Source organism: Misgurnus anguillicaudatus, chromosome 10 (genome assembly GCF_027580225.2).
Source record: "Misgurnus anguillicaudatus chromosome 10, ASM2758022v2, whole genome shotgun sequence".
Taxonomy (NCBI): Eukaryota; Metazoa; Chordata; class Actinopteri; order Cypriniformes; family Cobitidae; genus Misgurnus; species Misgurnus anguillicaudatus.
Genome location: NC_073346.2, coordinates 4579538 through 4602144, shown reverse-complemented (window position 1 = coordinate 4602144; position 22607 = coordinate 4579538). Strand labels below are relative to the sequence as shown.

At 39.6% G+C, this 22607-nt stretch overlaps 1 long non-coding RNA gene and 1 other non-coding gene across 2 annotated transcripts in view; one reads left to right on the top strand and one right to left on the bottom strand.

The window, feature by feature from the left end:
* The first annotated feature begins 587 nt into the window (after nucleotides 1-587).
* LOC141367338 (uncharacterized) overlaps nucleotides 588-22607 on the top strand; it is a 101383-nt gene continuing 79363 nt past the window's right edge. Inside the window, exon 1 of the long non-coding RNA XR_012371683.1 lies at nucleotides 588-841. This is a non-coding gene — a long non-coding RNA (uncharacterized lncRNA). The remainder of the gene's footprint in view (nucleotides 842-22607) is intronic.
* LOC141367393 (U5 spliceosomal RNA) lies at nucleotides 11597-11712 on the bottom strand. The gene has a single exon (XR_012371746.1). It is a non-coding gene; the product is annotated as a U5 spliceosomal RNA (small nuclear RNA).

The following is a 22607-nucleotide window of genomic DNA, read 5'->3' as shown; positions in this document are numbered from 1 at the left end:
TGTTCTAGCATCATGTAGTATTTTATGACAGAAGTCCAAATGACAACATGCAAAAATAAACATTGACTTTTTACCTTTGTGTTGATCACAACTCGAATCCAGTCTGTTTCACATTATCCAATGACCATTTTGTCCACAAATGCGTATAATCCGTGAAATAAAGATGTATAGTCTATATTGTTGACATCAGATTTCGCATGAATGTCTAGTAATACAACATAATATACAATCTGAGGACTATTTACATCGTAACATGTAAGGGTATATGATTACACTCCGTTAAACACGTGAACCCGCCTTCAAAGTTAGGTTTTTATTTTATAGGTAGTATAACAGATCATCCAAACAGCGCCGTCGAAAACGTGACGTCCTTTAGAGATGTTACCAATCGCTCGCTCGTTCCTCCATCAGCCAATGACTTCATGGAAAATATTGATAGACAAAACATGTAGCCAATTATATAATGAATTCAACAATCTCTATGTAACTTCTGTGTGTTTGGACTCATGCTGCGCTGCAGGAACTGACAAAGAGATGACGACAAAGTACCGCGAGAGCGACTCCGAATTTCTTGAGGAACTCTCGCGGTACTTTGACGTCATCCGACTGCGGCGCCGCATAAAGTCAGTGACGCGGCTGACGTACGATGCAGCTGACTGTTATTTGTTCCGCCCCAGCTTCTTTTATTTTTCTTTTGTTTTGTGCGCCCGAGCTTTAGTCTGGGGAGACGCACGCTATACGCTTGAAAAAACAACAACTTAGCAAACATATCTGAGGAACAGGGCAGCCGCGTCACTACAGTCACGTGACTTCGCGCTCGAGCCGGAAGAGAAGACATTAGGTGTGTTCGACTTCATGCGGCGCTGCGCAGACCGATCGGCGGCTGCCTTGAAGCAGTGCATTTTGGTTAGTACTTTTGTCCGACTTCAGCTGGCGCTGCAGGCACGTGACTGTGTCATATGGTTTTTAAGTACCGCGAGAGCGTTTAGAGAGTAGCCGGCTGGCTCAGCCGGTGCAGCTTCTCCAGAGCGGCTGCCCGGAGTTGTGATGACGTAACAGCTTAACTTGATTGGTCGCCTCATTGATGACAACGATCACGTGCGTTTCAAGTTTAATCCAACCTTTAGTTTCACTAATAAACATTATAAATTCATGTTTTAAAACAGAAAAAAACACTTTAATACCCTAAAATATGTTACATTGTGTCGTGTAATAAAATAAAAATGAAAATAACAAACTTTATTGGTATTTTAATAATATAGGCTTGGTTCCCGTTATTTTCGGGTATACAGTTTAAGCAGCAATTAAAATATTCGATATAAAATGTTTCTGGTTGCAACTTTTTATTAAAAGGTTTGTTTTTATCAAATTCAGCATCTTATTCACTTCATTTGCGATTATAAACAAGGAAACACGGCGCACACATCACTACGGCAAGCAGCAGGTGTCCGGCTTGACGGCTCCGTCTTCAGTTCCTCCCTCGACTGCAAGCGGCAAACCTCGCCGATCGGTCTGCGCAGCGCCGGTTGATCTCGAACACACCTATTAGGTGTGTTCGACTTCATGCGGCGCTGCGCAGACCGATCGGCGGCTGACTTGAAGCAGTGCATTCCGGTTAGTATTTTTGTCCGACTTCAGCAGGCGCTGCAGGCACGTGACTGTGTCATATGGTTTTTAAGTACCGCGAGAGCGATTCGAGATCAGCCGCCTGAGTTAGCCAGCGCAGTTCGCGAAGAGGAGCTGCATCGGCTGTAATGACGACACAGCTGTTTCACCATTGGTCGGATTCACCACATGACAACAAATCACGTGTGTTTCGTGCTTATTTTCACGCCCTCAGTTCCACAAATGCTCACAAATCTGTATTTTTATAACAGTTAAAGCTATTTTCATGTAGTCGCGATGTTATATTGTGTCATCTTCATCAAAATAAAATGGATAAAAAACGTAGACCCAACTACATTGGTATTTAAATAATATATGCTTATGTTGAACTCTTTATTCTTGTAAAACACTGCTGTAAGCCTCTTCAGTTCCACTCATTCTCATACACGGACATTCAAAACAGTATAATTCACTTTTTATGTAGTTTACATCTTACAAATCATGTTTAATGCAATTAAGCAAGCAAACGGCACGTGATCAGCCATGCCTGACGTAAATGCAGCAAGCTACGGGAACCACAACTCGTCCGACTTCACGTCTCCGTTTTCAGCTCCTCCCCGCCTGCACGCGGCTAATCTCGCCGATCGGTTACATCCAGCCACAGCCGATGTCGAACACACCTAATGCTGAATAAAGTCGTAATTCTGCTATTTTTGGACCAAACTGTATTTTCGATGCTGCAACACGTTCAAACTGACCCACTGATGTCACATGGACTACTTTGATGATCTTTTTATTACCTTTCTGGACATGGAAACCATACATAGATTTTCAATGAAGGGGACAGAAAGCTCTCGGACTAAATCTAACGATAAAACATCTTAAACTGTGTTCCGAAGATGAACGGAGGTCTCCCGAGTTTAGAACGACATAAGGGTGAGTCATTAATTACATTATTTTCATTTTTGGGCGAACTATCCTTATTTAGTAGTCACGCTGTTCCCTTTGGGGGCGGAGGCGAAAACACAAGCTTATACAGTATGTAAATATACACAGACAATGACGCCCCCCGCTGCACGCTAGAATCTCTGGAAAAACAAGCCTATTTTAACCGCAAAATGTACGCTTTTAAATATACAAAAACTGTTATCTCAAACATGGAGAGGCTTCTTCGTGATCTCAACTAACAGATTCTCCAATAAAACGAAAATCACAAATTTTGAAAAAAAAACTTTGTTTCTCATTTTCTCGGAACTTGTGCTGCCGACTTGTGTCCCTGGTTTCCGTGACGGGTCACATATAACGTTATCTAAACTGAAGCTTGATTTACTACTACGAATGAATTATTATATCTTAAGAGTTTAAAATGACTTACCATTAGCTGCAAAGTCCTCCCTACAAATGTCTTGGAAAACTTTAGCTTCTGAGGAAAGGATGCAGCATCATTAATACTAACCCTTAAGAGTTCCTAGGGACATTTTGTGCCATTTTGATTTTGATCTTTAAACCATCTTGACTGTGATGATTGATATTGCCCAAACTTGCCAAAGGTTAATCATTTTTGATACATTTTCGAATTTTGGTTTCAGTTTTTTAAATTAGCTTAAAATGGCTAAGCTACGCAAAAACCGACTAATGTGTTCCTAAGGACAAAAAATGCCACTTTGAAAACCATTATAACTACCATTTTTGACGCCCCATTTATCGTAACATAGACTAATACATACCTTTATGTCAATATATCATTTTGAACTACTGGCCTTGAAGTTTTAATTTTTATACTTGTCCACCAGGTGGCGCTACTTTTTACCATTTCATGCATTCATCAAAATGTCTCAATTTTTGCTGTTTTCTGCGGACCGCATAGCTGCTGAAAAGATAAACCTTTAATGTTGAAAATTGGTGTGTGTGTAAAAAAAGTGTGTCTGAGTGGTAAGGGGGTGGGGTGATGTCGAGGTGGGGTCGGTGTTGAGTGGGGCAGGGGGGCATATTCAACATATCCAAATTCTTCTCTCTTTGAAGGGCACATTCTGTGTTATATGACAGGCCAGAACCGAAACAAAATCAATGTTCATTTTGTTTCTCGCTCATGTTGTTTATGCAAGTACACTGCTATAAGTATGAACAGTATAGCAGAAGTAGTGAAAATGGCAAGGCATTACAGCACACATAAGGCTCCAGAAATAATCATGCACTTCAAGAGCGAGGATGGCTCCTCATCTTCCTCCGAGGATTCTGAGGTCGACATGGAGGCCTCAGAGGTAGAAGTAGACCAGCTGGAGTCTAATTCATTAGAGGGATCTTCAGAAGACTTGTCACAAGGTGAGAGCAGAGAGGAGATGGATGAAGTGGCGGCAGGATGGATGTCAAATATTGAAAAATCTTCTGGTCTCCCACAAACATGAAAACGCTCCGCTACTTCCCAGCAGCCAGAGATTTGATCCCAGGGCTCACAAACTATGCCACTGCCCGAATCAGTGCCCTGACTTCAAGCTTTTCATGGATGCTGATGCATGAAATCCTGAAGCATATTGAGGCCATGACAAACCTACATGGGAGACAGTCACAGACTGGAAAGATCTTGAGACAGAGAAACTGCAGGCTAATGTGGGGCTGCTCATTCTGACCAGTGTTTACAGATAAAAAATGAATCGGTCCTTAGTCTCTGGAGTGAGAAATCAGGACAGGTCACTATCTGGGCTACGGTGTCCCACAAAAGGTTTCACGACATCAGCCGAACACTGTGGTTTGATTAATGTTAACATATTGGCATTTAAAGGGTTAAAGTTTCCACAAATTTAATTAATATTTGACATGTATGTTTCAGGAAGAAGTAGTGTTAAAAGATTTAATAGTTTTAAGTGGAAAAAATTATTGATGTATGATATTTTTAGAGCAGTTTTTGGGAAGGTGTCATTTTGGCCTTAGGATCATTTTGGCCTTAGGAAGTGTGAGTTTTGTATAAAATCTGACCCTGTTCAAAAAATAACAATGCATCAAAATCAATGTTGCTACCAATCTTTGACCCATCCTAAAGTCTAATAATAATTATAATCAAATGGTAGTTCAAATGTTTTTTGGGGGGGGGAATATTTAGATTTTTTGTTTTTTCTGTTAAAAAAAACATGGGCTAATGTAAACCAACAGGCATATAAAGGGTTAAAATTTCCACAAATTTTATTAGTAATTTATGGGCATGTTTCAGGCATAACTACTTATAAAATACTGCATCTTTTAAAATGAAAAAAAATATTGACGTATGATATTTTTAGAGCAGTTTTTGTGAAGGTGTCATTTTGTGGCCTTAGGAACATTTAAGGACGTTTTTTAAAGGAACTCTTGAGGGCTAAATACAGTTAGGTAAAAGCCTTACAACCTCTAAACAGTCAATAAATGGTTAACTTTCACGCTACATTTAAAAAACAGGGGCCGTATTCACAAAGAATTTTAAGGCTAAAAGTAGCTCCTCACTGGCGAATTTAGGAGCATCTCCTAAAAATAATGAGCGTGTCACTCCTAACTTTAAGACTCCTAATTTTTTTCACTAAGAGTAATTCACGGAGCATTTTAGACCTAAAAGTAGCACCTAAGTCTGGGACAGCTTAAAAGAAGTCGAGAGGACTCCTAACTCACTAAGACCTATTCACAAAGGATCGTAATGGATGCGCGACGCAGTGTGTTGGAGACACTCAATGATAAGGAGTTGCTACAAAGATACCGACTTAACCGTGAGGGAATAATGATTGTTGTGGATCTTGTGAGGGATGCAATAACAGCGCCAACTAATCGCAACAATCCAATCAGTGCTGAATTGAAATGTTTGATAACACTTCGCTACCTAGCAACGGGGAAAATGCAGTTGTGTAATGCCGACGATCTAGCAATATCCCAGCCATCGGTAAGCAGAGCCATCGACCAAACCATCAATGCACTCTGTAGACCCTGTATTATTCGTCAGTTCATACGTTTTCCTATAGACATTCGCCAACTACAAAGGATCAAAGCCAGCTTTATGGATATTGCGGGTGTGCCTGGAGTTGTCGGTGCTATAGATGGGACACATATTAAAATAATTGCACCCCGTCAGGATGAGGACGTGTTTGTAAACCGAAAAAAAACCCACTCCATCAATACCCAGATTGTGTTTGATGCAAACTTCACAATTCTCGATGTTGTTGCAAAGTGGCCTGGATCAACTCATGACTCGAGGATATTGATGGAGAGTGGTCTGAGGCAACTGTTTGAGAGACGTCATGTGCCAGCTGGATGTCACTTGGTGGGGGACAGTGGTTATCCCTGTAAGTCGTGGCTCCTTACACCTTACCTCCGTCCACAAGTGGGACCACAGTTAAATTACAATAGGTAAGTACACATGTTGGCTATATTATTTAGTTGCCAAAATTCAATGCATGACCACAATGTCAAAGCTTATTCCAAATTATAGTGGTGGCTGTTGGTGTTGTTGGTAAAATAAATAATGTTTACTGTTCCTTGGTGTATGTTTTAGAGCACACAAGAAGACACGCAGTGTGGTGGAAAGGGGGATTGGACAGCTAAAGCGACATTTCCACGTTTTACATAGTGAAATCCGCCTTAGTCCAGAGAAGACGTGTAAAGTGATCACTGTGTGTGCGCTTCTTCACAACCTGTGCCGGCAAAGGAACATACCACAGGCAGGAGATGAGTGTGATGAGTTTGATGATGATGATGACAAATTTTTGCTCAATTTCAGTGTGTTTATTCCCTTTGCATTTTTGCAATCTTCAGAGTGTAATATTCAGACTTTAATTGTATTAGCCTCTCTTTTGCATCAAGGACCCTTTTCTGCCTTTTTAACACACGCATTTCCATTTTCATCTTCTTTTCTTCCAGGGGTGATGGGCTTGCACCAGCAGCAGGCGTGAGGGGAGAGGCAGGTGATGGGATTGAGGAAGAGGATGCTAGAAGAGCAAGAGGTGCTGGAAGAGGAAGAGGTGCTAGAAGAGGAAGAGGTGCTAGAAGAGGAAGAGGTGCTGGAAGAGGAAGAGGTGCTGGAAGAGGTGCTGGAAGAGGAAGAGGTGCTGGAAGAGGAAGAGGTGCTGGAAGAGGAAGAGGTGCAGTAAGAGTCAGGGGTGGAAGATGCGCAGGAAGAGGATGATGACTTGCATCTGAAGGACCTGGGTTTTCATTTAGCCTGTAACATAAATTGTAGGCTGTTAAAAAATCTTATAATTTCTGAACACAGTTTTTTGTGTGGGTGTTTGGTTTGCACATAATGATATTGTATGTCTTTCATCATTAAAGATCACCAAAAATGTACAAGTATTGCAATCATTGCATAAACATAGCCTACCCCTTTATTTCCATTAGCAGCTGCATTGCCGGATCAGTTGTACCCTCAATGCCCGTTATGCTGATGTCTGACCCAATGACACTATACACCACCGATGCAATGTGGCTCAGTGGCTTAGGTGCTGGTCCTCCTCCTTAACACATACATGGATAGTTTCACCAACTCAAAAGCATAAATAACACTTAAAAGCACACTTTAATGTAAGCATATTGTTTATGACATTTGTTCATAATTCATTAAATTCATGATAAGCAGGAAGTTTTTAGAATTACATGAAACAATAATGATATTATATATTTAATATAATAGACCTACCTGTTGCCATGCTTGCCCGTTTAAAGGCTGCAATCTCAATCCTCGACTGCGATTGTAGCGAATACCAGCGCCTCTCGCAGTCGTCCGGAGTCCGCGACACAAGCGGGAATGCTGCATTGATCTGCAAACAAAAATCCTCTCCCATGTCTCACGCTTAGTTTGGCTTGATATCCCAGTGCCGAATTTCCCTTTAATTATATGTCTTTTTTCCAGCACCAACTGGGCCAGCAGCAGTAACTGATCCTGCGTCCAATTGGGCTTTCTTTTACGTTTTGGCGAGCTCATGATCCACCGTCATTCAACGACTACATTAGTCAACATTGCCTTGCTTTAAGTAGTCTATTTAGGCTAATAGGATGTCAATTAACCAAGCAAGTGTTAATGCAATGTCGCTTTTCATTATTAGGCAATTTGCGGTTTTACCTTGAATTCATTTAATTTCATTCACGACTTTTCTCTCTCTCTCTGCCTTTTTAGAATTACACTTCACTGGGGCCTGCACAAACATGACATTATATATGCATTTTGATAACTTTACTATTATTCTTTTATGTAGAACACAGACATATATCGATGTTGTATTTCCATGATTTGTGTTATGTTCCGCATGACAGCCCTGTCATTTAACAACCAATCACCGTGCTCATTGCGAGGAAGCTCGTGCATGAGAATTGACGTCATCCGTAGCAACGAAGACTCACTCTTAATTTAGGAGTAATCATTTTTCCTTACTAAAAGTAGGTCTGAAAGGCGTTGTGAATAACTTTTAAGAGAAAACTCCTAGCTAAAATCTTTTAGTGAGATTTAGGAGTACTCTTAGTGGTAAGATAAAATTCTTTGTGAATACGGCCCCAGATTTTCTGACGCTACCTTTTTTCATTAACATATACATACACACCAATACATATATTTAAAAAAACAATCGGGTGTACTAATTCGATATAACAGGCTAACAGTGCTATCTTTCAAACCTTTAACATTAGCTATAAGCTAAGCTAAGGTAACTTACACAGCAGCTTATCACTAATAGCGAGTTAGACACCGCGTTATTGACAACATTTCACATTCGAAATATGATAGTCTACTGATAAACTTCAGAATGGTCAAACGATAATCAAATATAATTAATTTTAAGATATTTTAACGTACCTTGGGACTCAATCCGTCCGCCTTGAACGATTGGTAAAAATCAAAATACGTGCGTCGTGACATCATCACACACACGTCAGATGCATTATTCAAACCTTAGAATTCACTTTTCTCTGAAATGCATTTACGAAAACTGTTTAAGTTAATTAATGTGTACAGCTAAAAGCTGTATGCAATTGACTCAAAAACTACAAAAAAACAAACACTCATATTCCCCTTACGAAAATGAATGTTTTTTTTTGTGGTAAAAGTTTAACCATGTTTTTTTTGGTGTATTGATTATTATTAGCAAAACCATGGTTATTTTGTGGTAAAACACAGTTAATTGGTTTATCCAATGCTTGACTGTTATAGTGAAGTTAAAGTGTACCTTATTATGTTAATAGTATATTACAAATGTATACATCTACAATATAAAATGTAACTGAACATGCTCTCTCGTAATTTTAAGCCCACATTATTTCTCCATAAAATAATATACATTTGTACACCCCATATACTTTCAAAATGTACTTAAAATATACTGTTTCTAAAGAATACTAAATAATGTATTTTAGAAATATACTGTCAGTGCATTATTATAATGATAACTTTAAGCATACCGATAAAGTATACCTAAAATACATTTTAAAATAAGTTTAAATTTAGTATACTTTAAAAATTGCACAAAACTTTAACTTTAAGTATATTTTTCTAAAGTATACTTTTAGAAAATATACTAAAGTATAATTATTTTGAAGTATGTTAAAAGTTTAATTGTAAAAAATACGCGCAAATATGTTGTAAGCATACTTTAAATATGTTTAAAGAAAGTACATTCCTTTGTAAGTATATTTGTAATGTACTATTGCAAAGTTAAATATACTTGAAATACAATAAAGTATATCACGCGAAAGAAAAGGTGACTGATGTGGAGAGTGAGTGCTGCAGATCATTTTACGTGTAGAAATGGCGAGTGCGAAGGAAGACTGAGTTGGAGGATGCGCATGCTTCGTATAAGTTTGGTGTGTGGAAACACTTTTTTATTTCATGTTACCTATGAAAATAAAAATTTCATGACTGTGAAAATAAAACAATAGATAGAACTGCAGTCTATGGGTTGAATGTGTTCGAACAGCCACACGCGACAGCCTTCTCTCCGCCCATTTATCTAATCTGAGGTACTGAACACAATTGTTTTACGTCTTTTCTGACTTCTGCCGGGAACATACGGTGAACAGCGCTATTTTTAGCCTTTCATTGATAAAACCAAAGCGGCTGATTTCCGTGTAGTTTCATTTTGCTAGCGTGTGAAAGTTGTGCGATCTTATTTCATAAACTGCCCCTTAAAATAATCAAGACAGAAGTGGACAAAAGAGACGGATTTAAATATTACAGGTGTAAACGTTATGTTTCTCTCTCGTCCACATATACTCTCTGCAGTATTTAAGCAGCCTCTCAGTGATAAATCTTAGAGCTACAATGCAAGTTATCTTTGTGTGCTAAAAAGGCACATAAGTTCAATCACATTCAATTTTTTTTGCCAAACAAATGAAAAGCATGTTGAAATCATCAATGTCTTCCCTCTTGCTGTATCAAAATCTCACCTGGCTTTCCTCAGAGATGGTCCCAATAATGTGCTTAAAGTCAAATTCAGTTTGTGCATGATTACATGATATAACTTTTTAATACTGTCTTTATACTAAATTATGGATAATTAATACATTAATAAGATAATACATTTCTGGAGCGTTAAAAAATTTAAAGAAAAAATAACAACAAGAACCGTACTGAACCGAGACCATAAAACCGTGATACGAACCGAACCGAGGGTTTTGTGAACCGTGCCACCCCTACTGCCTACGTGGATTTTAATAAATTTCTCTGCGTAAGATCCTCGTTAGTGTAGTGGACTGTATCTCCGCCTGTCACGCTCCCCGACGGGGAGATCTCCTTTTCATTTGACTTCTCAAACAACTTGCACAAGACACCTTTACGCATCAAAATCGGCTGAAGAAGTGTGCTGCTTTGCTCTCGTTCTCACGATGGGGTCAAGCAAAATGCAATGCGTTGGCCGGGAATCGAACCCTGCTTGGAAGGCAGCTGTGCTCACCACTATACCACCAACGCAGGCGGACGGGTGTTGCTCAACAGGACTTGTGAATGTCCTGAACCAACTGTTGTTTCAGAGCTGCACTGAATTGATCACGAATTCAGTCGATTTCCTTCCATGCCTCCTGCTGGTGTCTGTAAATTGATAACCACTGAATCCCAAGGGTACTCTTTTGAAGGGGAGCTTGGCCGGCGTGACACCTGTGTGAGAGAGAAGTCCTCGTTAGTAAAGTGGACAGTATCTCCGCCTGTCACACGGAAGACCGGGGTTTGATTCCCCGATGGGGGGGTTTGCTTTGACCCTGGACTGCCAATTGGCATGCAAGGGTTTTCGCACCTCTTGCCGTCCCTATGTTGGAGTCACAAGGCGCCCCTTTGTTTAAAGCCACTGAACACTAGCGATAGGAGAAAAAAAGCTTTTCGAAGCTTCCAATCAATTGAACCAATTACTTCGGAAATTGATTCAGTTTTTCTAAGTGCTCGAAACAGCACACTCGCTGGCGACACCTGCTGGTCAAAGTAGTGTTAAAGCAGATCTTTCCAAACATTTTACAATTTATTTTACAAAATAATAGCAAGATTTGTATTAAAACATGTTTAAAAAATATTTAACTTAATTAAGACATAATTAAAAGTGTATTGTGTGTTTTTCAGTTGTATTTAGGGCAAACAAATCATTACAACCACCTCCCCTTTTAATTTTGCAAATTTTTGTCATTAGATCTGTCTATAAAAAAAAAGTAAACAAAATGGTAGTGTTATTAGTCAAAAGGATGCATGTTTTATGAACTTCCGTAATAAAACTGACCCAAGTTCACCCAACCATATTAGACACTGGTCATTTGTGACCAACTCCCCCTAGTGGTGAACCATCAGATTTTCGCAACGTTTCGAAACAGTTATGACGTAATGAAGCCTCGTTTGCTAAAATCACATGACTCGGCCAGTTTGAAACACTTCCCGAGGCGATTGATTAGAAACAAAAGATTCGTAAAAGTTTCGAAGCCTCATGAAGCGGTGCTTCGAAAGCGGCCATCGTTACTGAACACCTCGCGACAAACAAAACCATAATGAAAGATTGTCTGCAATTGACCAAAGTTACACAGCTCTGTTGTGAGCAGAGCCCCCAAAAATACAAAAAACTCACAACGGTCCCCCTCCACGGAAATCTTTAGTAAAAGGCGAAAGATTTATGCGTAGTTGAAGGAAAACTTGAGTTATGCCCAACATCCCTCGACCCAGTGTGCTCCATGTGCCACACCATAATGTTCAAAAAGGGTAATTTCTGATTCAGGATCCATCCAGACCCTTCCACCTGGGAGGAGCAAAAGAGGTAGAAATACCTTCCTGCGCAAAATAAAGACACAGGCACAGGCTACTAACATGTCACAGTGTGATCTTTTGCTGAGAGCTCAGTGCACATTACACAGAGGATGCACCAGCACAGGTTATCTTCAATCTCCATCCCATTAGGTTTTCAAATTTCACATAAACAAAATAATAAAAGCCACCCCAAAAATAACAGAAGAGGAATTTTCTTCCAAGCCAGGGGAATCTTCACTAATTTCCATAGCCTCTCCATAGTATGAGTTCCATAAAACATGTTTCAAAAGTTGTTTGCTTGAAATAACTTGTAGAAAAAGATTGTTACCCATCTCTAGTAGCCTCTGTTTCAGTGCATTTCAGATTGTGCCGGTTTTGAGGTGGTCATTACATATTTATGAGCTGCTGCTCCTTTGATCACGCTTCACTACTAACGTCATGTGCCCGTGCGCATGCTCATTGGTATCGTGAGCAGTACAGACTATACTGTTTTATTTTTATACATTATGATTAACGGTTTATGCTGCCAACAGACAAATCAAGCAAAAAAGTATCACTAATAAGTACACTCCAGGAGAAGAAACTCATGACACACAATGATTCCAGAGTAAATTGTGATGTAACGTTAGCAGTCTCAACCATACACTAATTTTCCCTGGACAATGCTATATTGTCCAGGACATATTCCCGTTATAAAACATTTTCAAACGCATTATTTTCGCAAATGACAGAAATTTAGACCCGGCGGGGGATGTATACTGCTTGCGGACCGCGTGCTAATTGCTAGAAGCTAGCGGGAGGTCCGGACCGTAAAGTTATAGGAGACTCGGGGGGTACGTTAGCCTCGTCAGAAAAGCCGGGTCGGTAAGGTCCGGTCTCGGTTAGTTTGGCAAAACACTTAATTTGGCAAAGCATTATTACTTAGTTCATGTAGAATTGTAAAATAAAGCCATTAAATATTTTTTAAAACCTTTCGAAACCACGCTGCAAACTATCTAGCCTGCAAAAAAGTATCTATATAGCCTACGGTCCACATTACAAACGATATTAATCACATTACTATACATTTAAAAGGTGTAATTTACGGGATTATCATCAATGTATGGTCTCTGTTTTGAGATACAGATGCTCTAGCATCATAAATGTAGTAGTTTGTGACTGAAGATGACAACATGCAAAATATAACGTGACTTCTTACCTTTTGTTTTGATATAACGATCGCGAATCGAATCAAGTCTGTTTCAGTGTGTGAATAATCCATGAAAGTCCCAAAAAAATCCAATGACCATTTTTGTCCACAAATGCGTATAATCCGTGAAATATAGATACATAGTCTGTTGTTTACATCAGCTTTTGCATGAACGTCTTATCGCCTACAATCTGAGGACTATTTGCGTCGTAACACACTGTATATAAGATTACTCCGGGTTCCAGTAAACACGCGTTAAAACTTTGTTTTTAAAAGTAGGGAGTATAATCCATAATATCCAAATAGCGCTGTTATTTCCGTGAGACATGATAACAGCATAGAGGGTATCAGCGAAATGACTGCTCTGCCTCTGTGCTCTCTAGCTCCCTGGTGGGTGGAGACCTGCAAGTGGGGTGGTGGCTGGGAAAATTCAAACGGAATGTGACGAAACGGCTAGCTACGTCACAACGGCGCTTAGTTTGAACTCGTGCAATCTGAGACTCAAGGCAGAGGACATTCAGAAACGTGTATCTCACTCAAAGCAGCATGGATGGATTTTTTTCCAAGTTTGTATGCGTGTGGAAGCATCAGAGACACAAATGAACACCCCAAAACCCAGAAAAAGTTTTTCATAATATGGGCACTTTAATTTATTTCAGGTAAATAGTAAAAAAGCAAGGGGATTGGTTGAGTGTCAGAATGGGGAAGGGTTGTCCTTATAAAGGACCAATCTAGGGGTTTACTGATTTTGGGGTAAGGATGGTAGTTGGTTGGGGCAGTTTAAAGGGAATGTTTTTTTTAAAAAAGAAGCTAAAGAAACTTTTTAAAATATAAACAAACACACAAAAAAAAACTGGGGGAATAAACAGGAAGGCTGTCCTCACAAATGGGTAGTGTGTTATAGGCTGCGTTCTGGACTCAATTCGACTCGACCACTCACCAGATCCTCGTTAGTATAGTGGACAGTATCTCCGCCTGTCACGCCGATGCCGGCCGTGGATACCTGTAGAACGGTGACTAGCCAATCAGAAGCGAGGAGAAATTTGAGGGCGTGTCGGTTCGAATCCCAGTTAAGGTGAAAATGAAGACGTTATTTATACATTTTGACACATTTACTCGTTCATATATTTAATGTTTATAAATCAGTTATCACTTTACTTTGGTTTTTTAGTATGAAACTTGTTTCTGAATACTTTTTACTGATGCAATGTGTTAAAGAACTTTATAGTGTTTATAGTGTATAAATAACTAGTTTTCAGGATATTTTTAGATAAAAAACTTTTTAATAAAAATTACCATTTAAGTAATACAATTAAATGCATGCCTATTTAATTTCAAAGAAAATCATTCTACCACGACAATATGAACATGTTAAGTGCACAAAAATGTGAACAAAGGCAATTAGATTGAATGAACACATACTGAAAATATCTCAAGTGTAGTGCAAGGCTTTGATGCATTGTTGTTTCTATAGAACACAAATTGTAGTTGTTTGTTGTACTATACAAGATGACCAAAATAAATAATCAATCTTTGAAATTAAGTGACAGTTTAAAAACATCTACTGAACAAAGAACTATGGAAGAATAAAAAAGAAACAGGCTGAATAAGGCTACACAGTACTTTTTCAGTTAAACAAAGATTCAATTCAATTCAATTCAATTTTATTTATATAGCGCTTTTCACAATTTGGTAATTGTATCAAAGCAGCTTTACATAATAGATGCAGTGAAAAGCACAGAAAATCCACATATAGCACAACATAATACACGATAGCACAAACAGCTACATTTGCTGCGGCTATGAATCAACATTATAAGCGAACGTATTACTAATGTAACGTATAGAGGTTAAGCCCGGGTTGAAAAACCCCCTAGGAGAAAAAAAACCCGGATTTTTAGCCGGGGAAGTAAAAAAAAGTCCTAGGAGGGAAAAACCCTTGGGAGATATTAGGGGTGGGCGATAAACTGGTATGATAGTAATTACCGGTATTGTGTCATGCCATGATATGGATTTTGCAAAACCGTTGATACCGGCTTTACATATTTTAAATTCTATTTTTGCACTTATATCATGGTTCCCGCGGGGTGTTAAAATAAATAACCTTCAGAAAGTTATATCTAAGGACTTAAAACGCCCAGATCTTCATCCTAGCTCTTAAATGTAACTTTCTGAATGTTATTTTTTTAAGACCCCGCGGGAGTTTACCCAAGTCTTAAAAGTCATACAGTACCTCCATTCCGGAGATGCGCTGTCCACAAAAACACAAACGAAAAGCTCCGATCGCACTTCAATCCATTTTTAATCATCATTTTTTTAAGAGGATGCACATCATACTGCATGCAAATCCTGTCAAAGGCTATATTTCAGGTGTTGTGAGCTGTATACAGCGAGTTTGGCGAGAAACAAGCCCGTGGCTTACCTAAGCATTACCAGGTTCTGAAACATAAGAGGACCCAGAAGCGAACAAAATCAACACTGCTTTATTGAAAATCAACTTAAACAGTCTGGCTGTCGAGTCCCAAGACACCAACAGCGCGTCAAGATGCTTTTTTTTTACCTCAAGGCGTTTAACGGTGTTACTCCCTTTTCACTCAGATCTGCTCTCTACTGCACCCTGTCCAGATAACAGCAGCGAATTGAGGACGGAAAGCAAGAAATTACCGTAATAAACCATAATTTGCCAAAAAGTGCAATTTATTTTCTTTTAGGAACCATTCCTTTTTTGATAGCGCAAATGGTTGAGGAGTTACGGTTTAATGAATAGCGCTTTTAGAGTCCTTTAGCGAATAACGTAAGCAACATACCAAACACATTAAAAACAGCCTTTAATGGTAAATTTCGTTTTCTTAATGCAGATTTATTAATTAGAGAGGCTATTAAATAAATACATAGTGCATATTTACGCATAAAAACGTATGAGTAAAGTGTTTTTGGCACTGTGAATCTGCTGGTTAATTAAATTAAATGCAAAAAATACATTTATTAATATAACTAACTTGTATTAATAAACTGCATTTATTAATGCGTTCAGGGATTAATAATAATTTAAAGTGAGATGGCATCTCCCATCAGATGTTCATATTAACAACAAAAAGAAAATCTTGTTCTTTGTATATTTATAAATCAAACAGACACAAGATATACACAGCACACAGCTTTAAAGTTGTTGGATGTAGCGTAAAACATTTTAATAAGGCACATAGCCTACCAGCAAATGACCATACTAATTTCCATACATTCATACTTCCCATATTAGTGACAATATGCATAAGAAGATGAGTCCACCCATCCACACAATGGCACTTTTAAAGGAAAAATGGGAAAATATAAAAAATCATGTTTATGTCCAATCCCTCACTTATTAGTAACATAAGGTTAAAAATACAAATTTTGCCAGTAATTTAACTACTACAGTGTGACTCCAAAATGTGTTATCTCATATGGCAACATACCGTAATACCGTTATACCGGCTGAAGAGTGAAAAATACCTTGATATGATTTTTTGCTCATACCGCCCACCCCTAGGAGATATATATATATATATATATATATACATTGAAACGGATAAGGAGATTAAGCGGAGATTAAGCAGGTTCTGCCGGTGGTCATTGGTCAGGCATCGGCTGGACATCACGTTGAAGAACAGCCAGTAGATCAGAGGTGTGCCGACTTTCACATTTACCGGAACTGGATCTGTTTGTCTCATTGTCCTCGGGATCGAGGACGAGACAGGGAGAGAGAAACAAAACAGGGAGAGAGAAACAAACTTGTGCGTGTATGTGTCAATTTGTTTGTGCGCATCAGTTTGTCTCTGTGTGGGTGTAGGCTATATGTCAATTTGTTTGTGTGCATCAGTTTGTCTCTGTGTGCTTGTATGTGTCAGTTTGTTTGTGTGTATCAGTTTGTCTCTGTGTGCGTGTATGTCAGTTTGTTTGTGTGCATCAGTTTGTCTCTGTATGCATGTATGTGTCAGTTTGTCTCGGTGTGCATGTATGTGTCCGTTTGTCTCTGTGTGCGTGTATGTGTCAGTTTGTCTCTGTGTGCGTGTATGTGTCTGTTTGTCTCTGTGTGCGTGCATGTGTCCGATGTGTGTCAGTTTGTCTCTGTGTGCGTGTATGTGTCAGTTGTCTCTGTGTGCGTGTATGTGTCAGTTGTCTCGATGTGTCAGTTTGTCTCTGTGTGCGTGTATGTGTCAGTTTGTCTCTGTGTGTGAGTTTGTCTCTGTGTGTAAGTTTGTCTCTGTGTGTGTCTCAATTTGTTTGTGTGCGTCAGTTTGTCTCTATGTGCATGTGTGTCAGTTTGTCTCTGTGTGCGTGTGTGTCAGTTTGTCTGTGTGTGTGTGTGTGTATCAGTTTCTCTCTCTCTGTAGCCATGTTTCCATCCACATGTTTTTATCCGAATTAAGTGATATCGAATGAAAAATGCGTTATGGAAACAGTAAAATTCGATTGAATTTCATGAATATCGACTCAAAAGAAATACGTTCGATCTCATCGGATTTTATCTTGATCGACATATGGCTTATCCGATAAACGCTGATGGAAACGTTATTTGCCGAATAAATAATAATTTGCGATTAAGGTTTAGGTTTATGGTTGCAAAGAAGAAAAAGCATTAGGTCATTTCCGCTCTGGTGGCACACATGGCGTGTGGCACACGAGACGAGGTTAATTTTAAATTTAATTTACCAGAGAAAATAACGGCTTAGAGCTGAAGATCTTTGCCCGAACCCCACAGGTTCGGTCGGATTCGGGCTTGATTTCTAACATTTTACACATGCTCGTGCTCCGCCTTTGCATGGTAAATGAGCGGTCAAGTTCAATGCTGCTGAATGCCCTATCAGTAAGCGCAGGACCACGCTGAAGCCATTTACAGTGGATTTAATAATTTCCTCAACAAAAATGTAGCCTAATCTTGGTGAGTAAAGGTTTTTTAATGTATAACTAAATATGACTTAGTCTTAAATACATAATTTAGACAGAGGATATAGACTAATGTTGGCATTAATGTAAAGAAAGTGCCGAAGCAAATACCACGGAACCTTTATCTTAATTTCGTTATTCCCAAATAACCATCTTATTCAGAATGTATTATCTTAATTCGTTAAGAAATAATTGTTTTTATTGGCATGTTGACCTATAATGTATTGCATATGCCTATTTAGAACGAGATGTTACAATGTTACAGATGACTTTTTTTTCTTTGTTTCAACTTCCAAGTGACGTGTAGCCCAGTAAGTCATTAATAAATAATGTTTAAACCTGTGTAAATTACTAATTCTTGATAAAAGCTGTTTGTGTGCGCAAATTTAAATTATGTATGGCTGTAAACGGGTTCGGGCTTTTAAAAAGCTGTCAATCTAAATGTACTTTCGGGTTCGGGCTGCATTCTGTCGGGCTCCGGTCATTTCAGGCCCGATTACAGCTATATTTTAGATAGCAAAAATCTAAGAAATGCCATAATTTATCAGGAACTGGCGAAGGAAATGTCCAACAATGGTTATGACAAGACGTGGGACGTCCTCCGGAGTAAATGATGCGCTCAAACAGCGATACGTGTTTCAAAAAAGAGAGTTGTCTCGCAAGGGTGCCGGAGGGAAAATAAAAGCAAATTCGACCTTGATGAGATGGATCCTCGGTCAAAGAACCCTCGTAGCTTCATTGGCTTCCAATATTAACAACTCTAAAGATATTTTTTCGTTCTCATTTACGTTAAGAATTGATCCGGACTATCATTTCACGTTAATGCCTCCGTTGTCGTTGGGCATTTACATGCATCTGCATCATCATAGCAAGCAATTAACGTCATTTTCTTATTATTATAGCTTGATATGTCGTTATCAGCTCAGCTGGCACATAAGCACTTATAACTTGTGAAATGGAGCAAATGTGTCTAGCAAAACTTTGTTCGAAAATGTTTGCTTGAATATAGTGCGATTCAGTGCGAAAATGAATGGAAACACCTTCAAATGTCTCAAATCAATTCGATATACCAATTTGATCGCAAACCAGCATGTGACGTCATTACGCACAGGTTTTTATTCGCTTTAAAGCCGTTGGATGGAAACACACTTTCACCAGCTTTATTCGCATAAGTTTTTTTTACCGAACTTTAGATAATTCGATTGACAAGTGGATGGAAACTTAGCTTGTGTGTGTCAGTTTGTTTCTGTGTGTAAGTTTGTCTCTGTGTGTGTCTCAATTTGTTTGTGTGCGTCAGTGTGTCTCTATGTGCATGTGTGTCATTTGTCTCTGTGTGCGTGTATGTCAGTTTGTCTCTCTGTGTGTGTGTATCAGTTTCTCTCTCTCTCTGTGTGTATATTAGAAATAACTACTTATAGATTAAACAAAAACAAGATTAATTTAATATAAAGTTGTGGAGAATACAGAAAAATCAAGAACAAATATTTTAAATTGAATAATTATGTACAGAGTTTAACAGTAACAGTCCTTACCATATAGTTTTTACAAATCTGAGATAAAATAATGCAAATCACACTAAAATACAATACAATACTTTTGATATTTTAATGAACAAATGGAAAGTGCAACAATATGTGCATACACATAACCTTGTACAAGGAATGTCTTTGGCAAAAAAAACATGCCCATACCTCAATAGCAGGGTGTCATTTTTTCTTTTCCTCAATCCACCTCTGCTTCTCAGCCTCATAGAATGGAGACTGCTGAAAGTCTCTCCATGCCATTTCTGCACTCATTCCCTGAGCCTTATGAAGAGAAAACACTTGAGAAGGACAGTAAATGTATTTGCCTGCCACTCCAGGGAAACTAGTGTGAACATGAGGACTGTTGGGTCCTTGTTTCAGTTGAAGGTGGCAGAATCTGCATAGACGACCAGTAGGATGCTCCACTACTGACTTCCTCTTGCTTCTCTCCTCAATCACCCTCTTCATTTCTGCCCCTCTCTGCTTAGAGGCCTCCAGTTCACGCTGAAAAAAGGAGTCTCTGCAAAGTCCTCAAAAGGCATTCTGAGGTTGGTCAGGCCCTCTGCTGAATATGAGTCAAATACTTTTTTTGGAGCAGTAAAAGTATTTAACATCACCACCTTGATAAAATAAATGTATTGAGGTGCCATCACCCATGTATCGAGACTTAGGCTGACCACAGGCTAAGCAGCATCTAGTCTGCTTTTTTGTGCTGTATGCTGTTGTTGCTGCGGCTGAACTGCCTGCTGCTTCTCTGCAATGTTTTTTACCATCTTCTCAAGTGCAGCCTGGTCCAGAGAGACAGCCTCAGGAACACTCTTTGCATGTGGATTGACTGGGACAGAAGGCAGTACTGTCACTGGGACACTGATGGTTTCACTGCCAGAGTGAAGACGCTGCTATAACTGCTGAGTCTCCAACAGCTTTTCTGGGCTGGTGTTGAGCGAAGCATTAGTGTTCTTTTTTTAGCAAGATGTTTTATGTACCTGCTTATATGCTGCTTTGTGGTTGAGTGCAGAAGGCTGTTGGGGTCAGTGCAGGAACTCAGTACCATAGCAGCATATTCAGCATCCACCTTTGTAAAGAAGGCCCTTGCTCCCGTGAGCATGTGCTTGGCAGTTCTAAAAGAGATTCACAAAATTATAAAATTAAGTATTTGTGTTCTGTGTGCTTAGATGAGGCGGACATATTACACACATTGATGCCTGTATGAATAATATAATTACCTGCATCTAAAAGAAACTCCTCAGATGTTTGTTCCTTCACTGTCACAGCACTCTGAGTGGAAAACCCATGAAACACGACAGTCTGTGGGGTGTCCTCTGGTTCTCCAGCAAGAGGGGTCTGGGCAGAAGAAGAATCCTCTAAGCATTCCTGAAATTGAGCAAAATGAGTGTAATATGCAAGCAAGTTTTTTTTAATCAAAAGTCTGTTATCAAAAATGTTTAAAGGCTTACTTGAGATGGAAATGAGAGCTCAAAGCCAGAGGAAGACTCTTCTTGCATCTCCACATCTCCTTGGTCTGTCTTCCTGCTTTTGTGTTTGTCAAAATCAAGAGGCACAGGTCGACATCCTGGCTCCACATATTGTAGGCCAAACCACTCTCCTGTGTCACTGCTGGAGATGTGCAAGGCTGGATATTTGGGCTGTCCTGTCACTCTTATAGATGCCCTGTTTAACTTAATCATCAAAACAGGGTTAAACACTCCAGGTAAGACAATCCCAGGCTGCTTCAGGTCCACCAGTCATACCCTGTGCCTGGAACAGCTCATCGAGGGTTTAAAAAGGAAGATGTTGTTGGGATCCTTTGCCAGATAGAAATGGTGAAGTACTTCTTCCACTCTTTGGACCAGCTCTCTTGGATGTGGCACTTTTGTTCTGCAGTGCCCTCTGATGTGCTGTTTGGTGGGATTACCAGGCTCAATACCACAGAATCTTTATGCGATCTTCAGTTTCTTTAGGTTACTCTGATCTACTACAGAGAAGGCAGAGGAGAGGAATTGGCAAAAGGAGCTATACAGAGGATGATGCTCTGAAACACACTCCCTTCTAAAGCGCCGCATACAGTGAAAGAAGTCCAGTTTAACCACCATGTCCTCATTGTACTTCTGGCAAACGCCATGCAAATTCTTGAGGTTCCCTGATGTAACCTCTGTCACAATAGCTTCAGTGGTCCTCCAAGCTTCCCACTGCTGGTGCTCATACGGTCCTGGGTCCATCACTCTAAAAGCGGAACAGCAGTCCCTAAATACATAAAAGGAAAAGAAATATTAATTTTAATGTATGCATTATCTTTGTTTACAATACTTGATGAGATGTGATAATTCTTACCTGTCCACCACTGGTACTTGACCTTGGGTATACCAGCAGCACTGTAGCAATTGGCCAGCCCACAGTACATTGACCCTAAGGACTGCTCACTCTCAGACTGCAGCATCACCCAGGACAGGATCATCCAGTTTTCGTTCATCACAGCATAGGATGACATTGTGCCTGATGAGAGAGTTACTTTTCTAGCAACTTTCTGTGTGTGATCTGATCTGAACACCTGTCCAAAAGTGCCTTGCAGGAGCTGAGTGAGAGCTTCCTCTTGTCGCTGATATTCCTGAAGCAAGCACTCCACCAGATAATGTGCAGACACAGGCACCTCATGCCACCCATCAGTGTCTTCGTAACCCCCAATCGGTGCAAGTGTGTCATCCTTCCTCAATGCCCCAGTGATGGTTTTCTGACCATACTGCCCTGCTTCAGCATCCCTGACGTTCTGTACACTAAGAAGGTAAGCAAGGTGGGCTCTTTCATATTTTAGGTGAAATGCCTCAGACAGCTGGTTGGCCATGTCATTAGAAGATTTTCCAGAGCGCCTCAGTTCATCCATCACCGTTTTACAGATTGCCTTTTTATGGGTGAGGAAGGCTGGCAAGATGTTTCTGAATCGCTGAGGTAGCATATCTATCCACTGAGGTTTATCAGCGAACCAGTATTTTTTGCATGCCTTACAGCACAGACGTGCAAAGATGTAATATTGCCCACTAGTGCCAAGGATCACTTTAGGTCTTCCCATACCAGAGGACACAACATGAGGATTTGGACAGCTGTAGAGACAGGGCAGGATGTAGTTGTTTCTAAGTCTTTCCATTAAACTGTGCTCTGG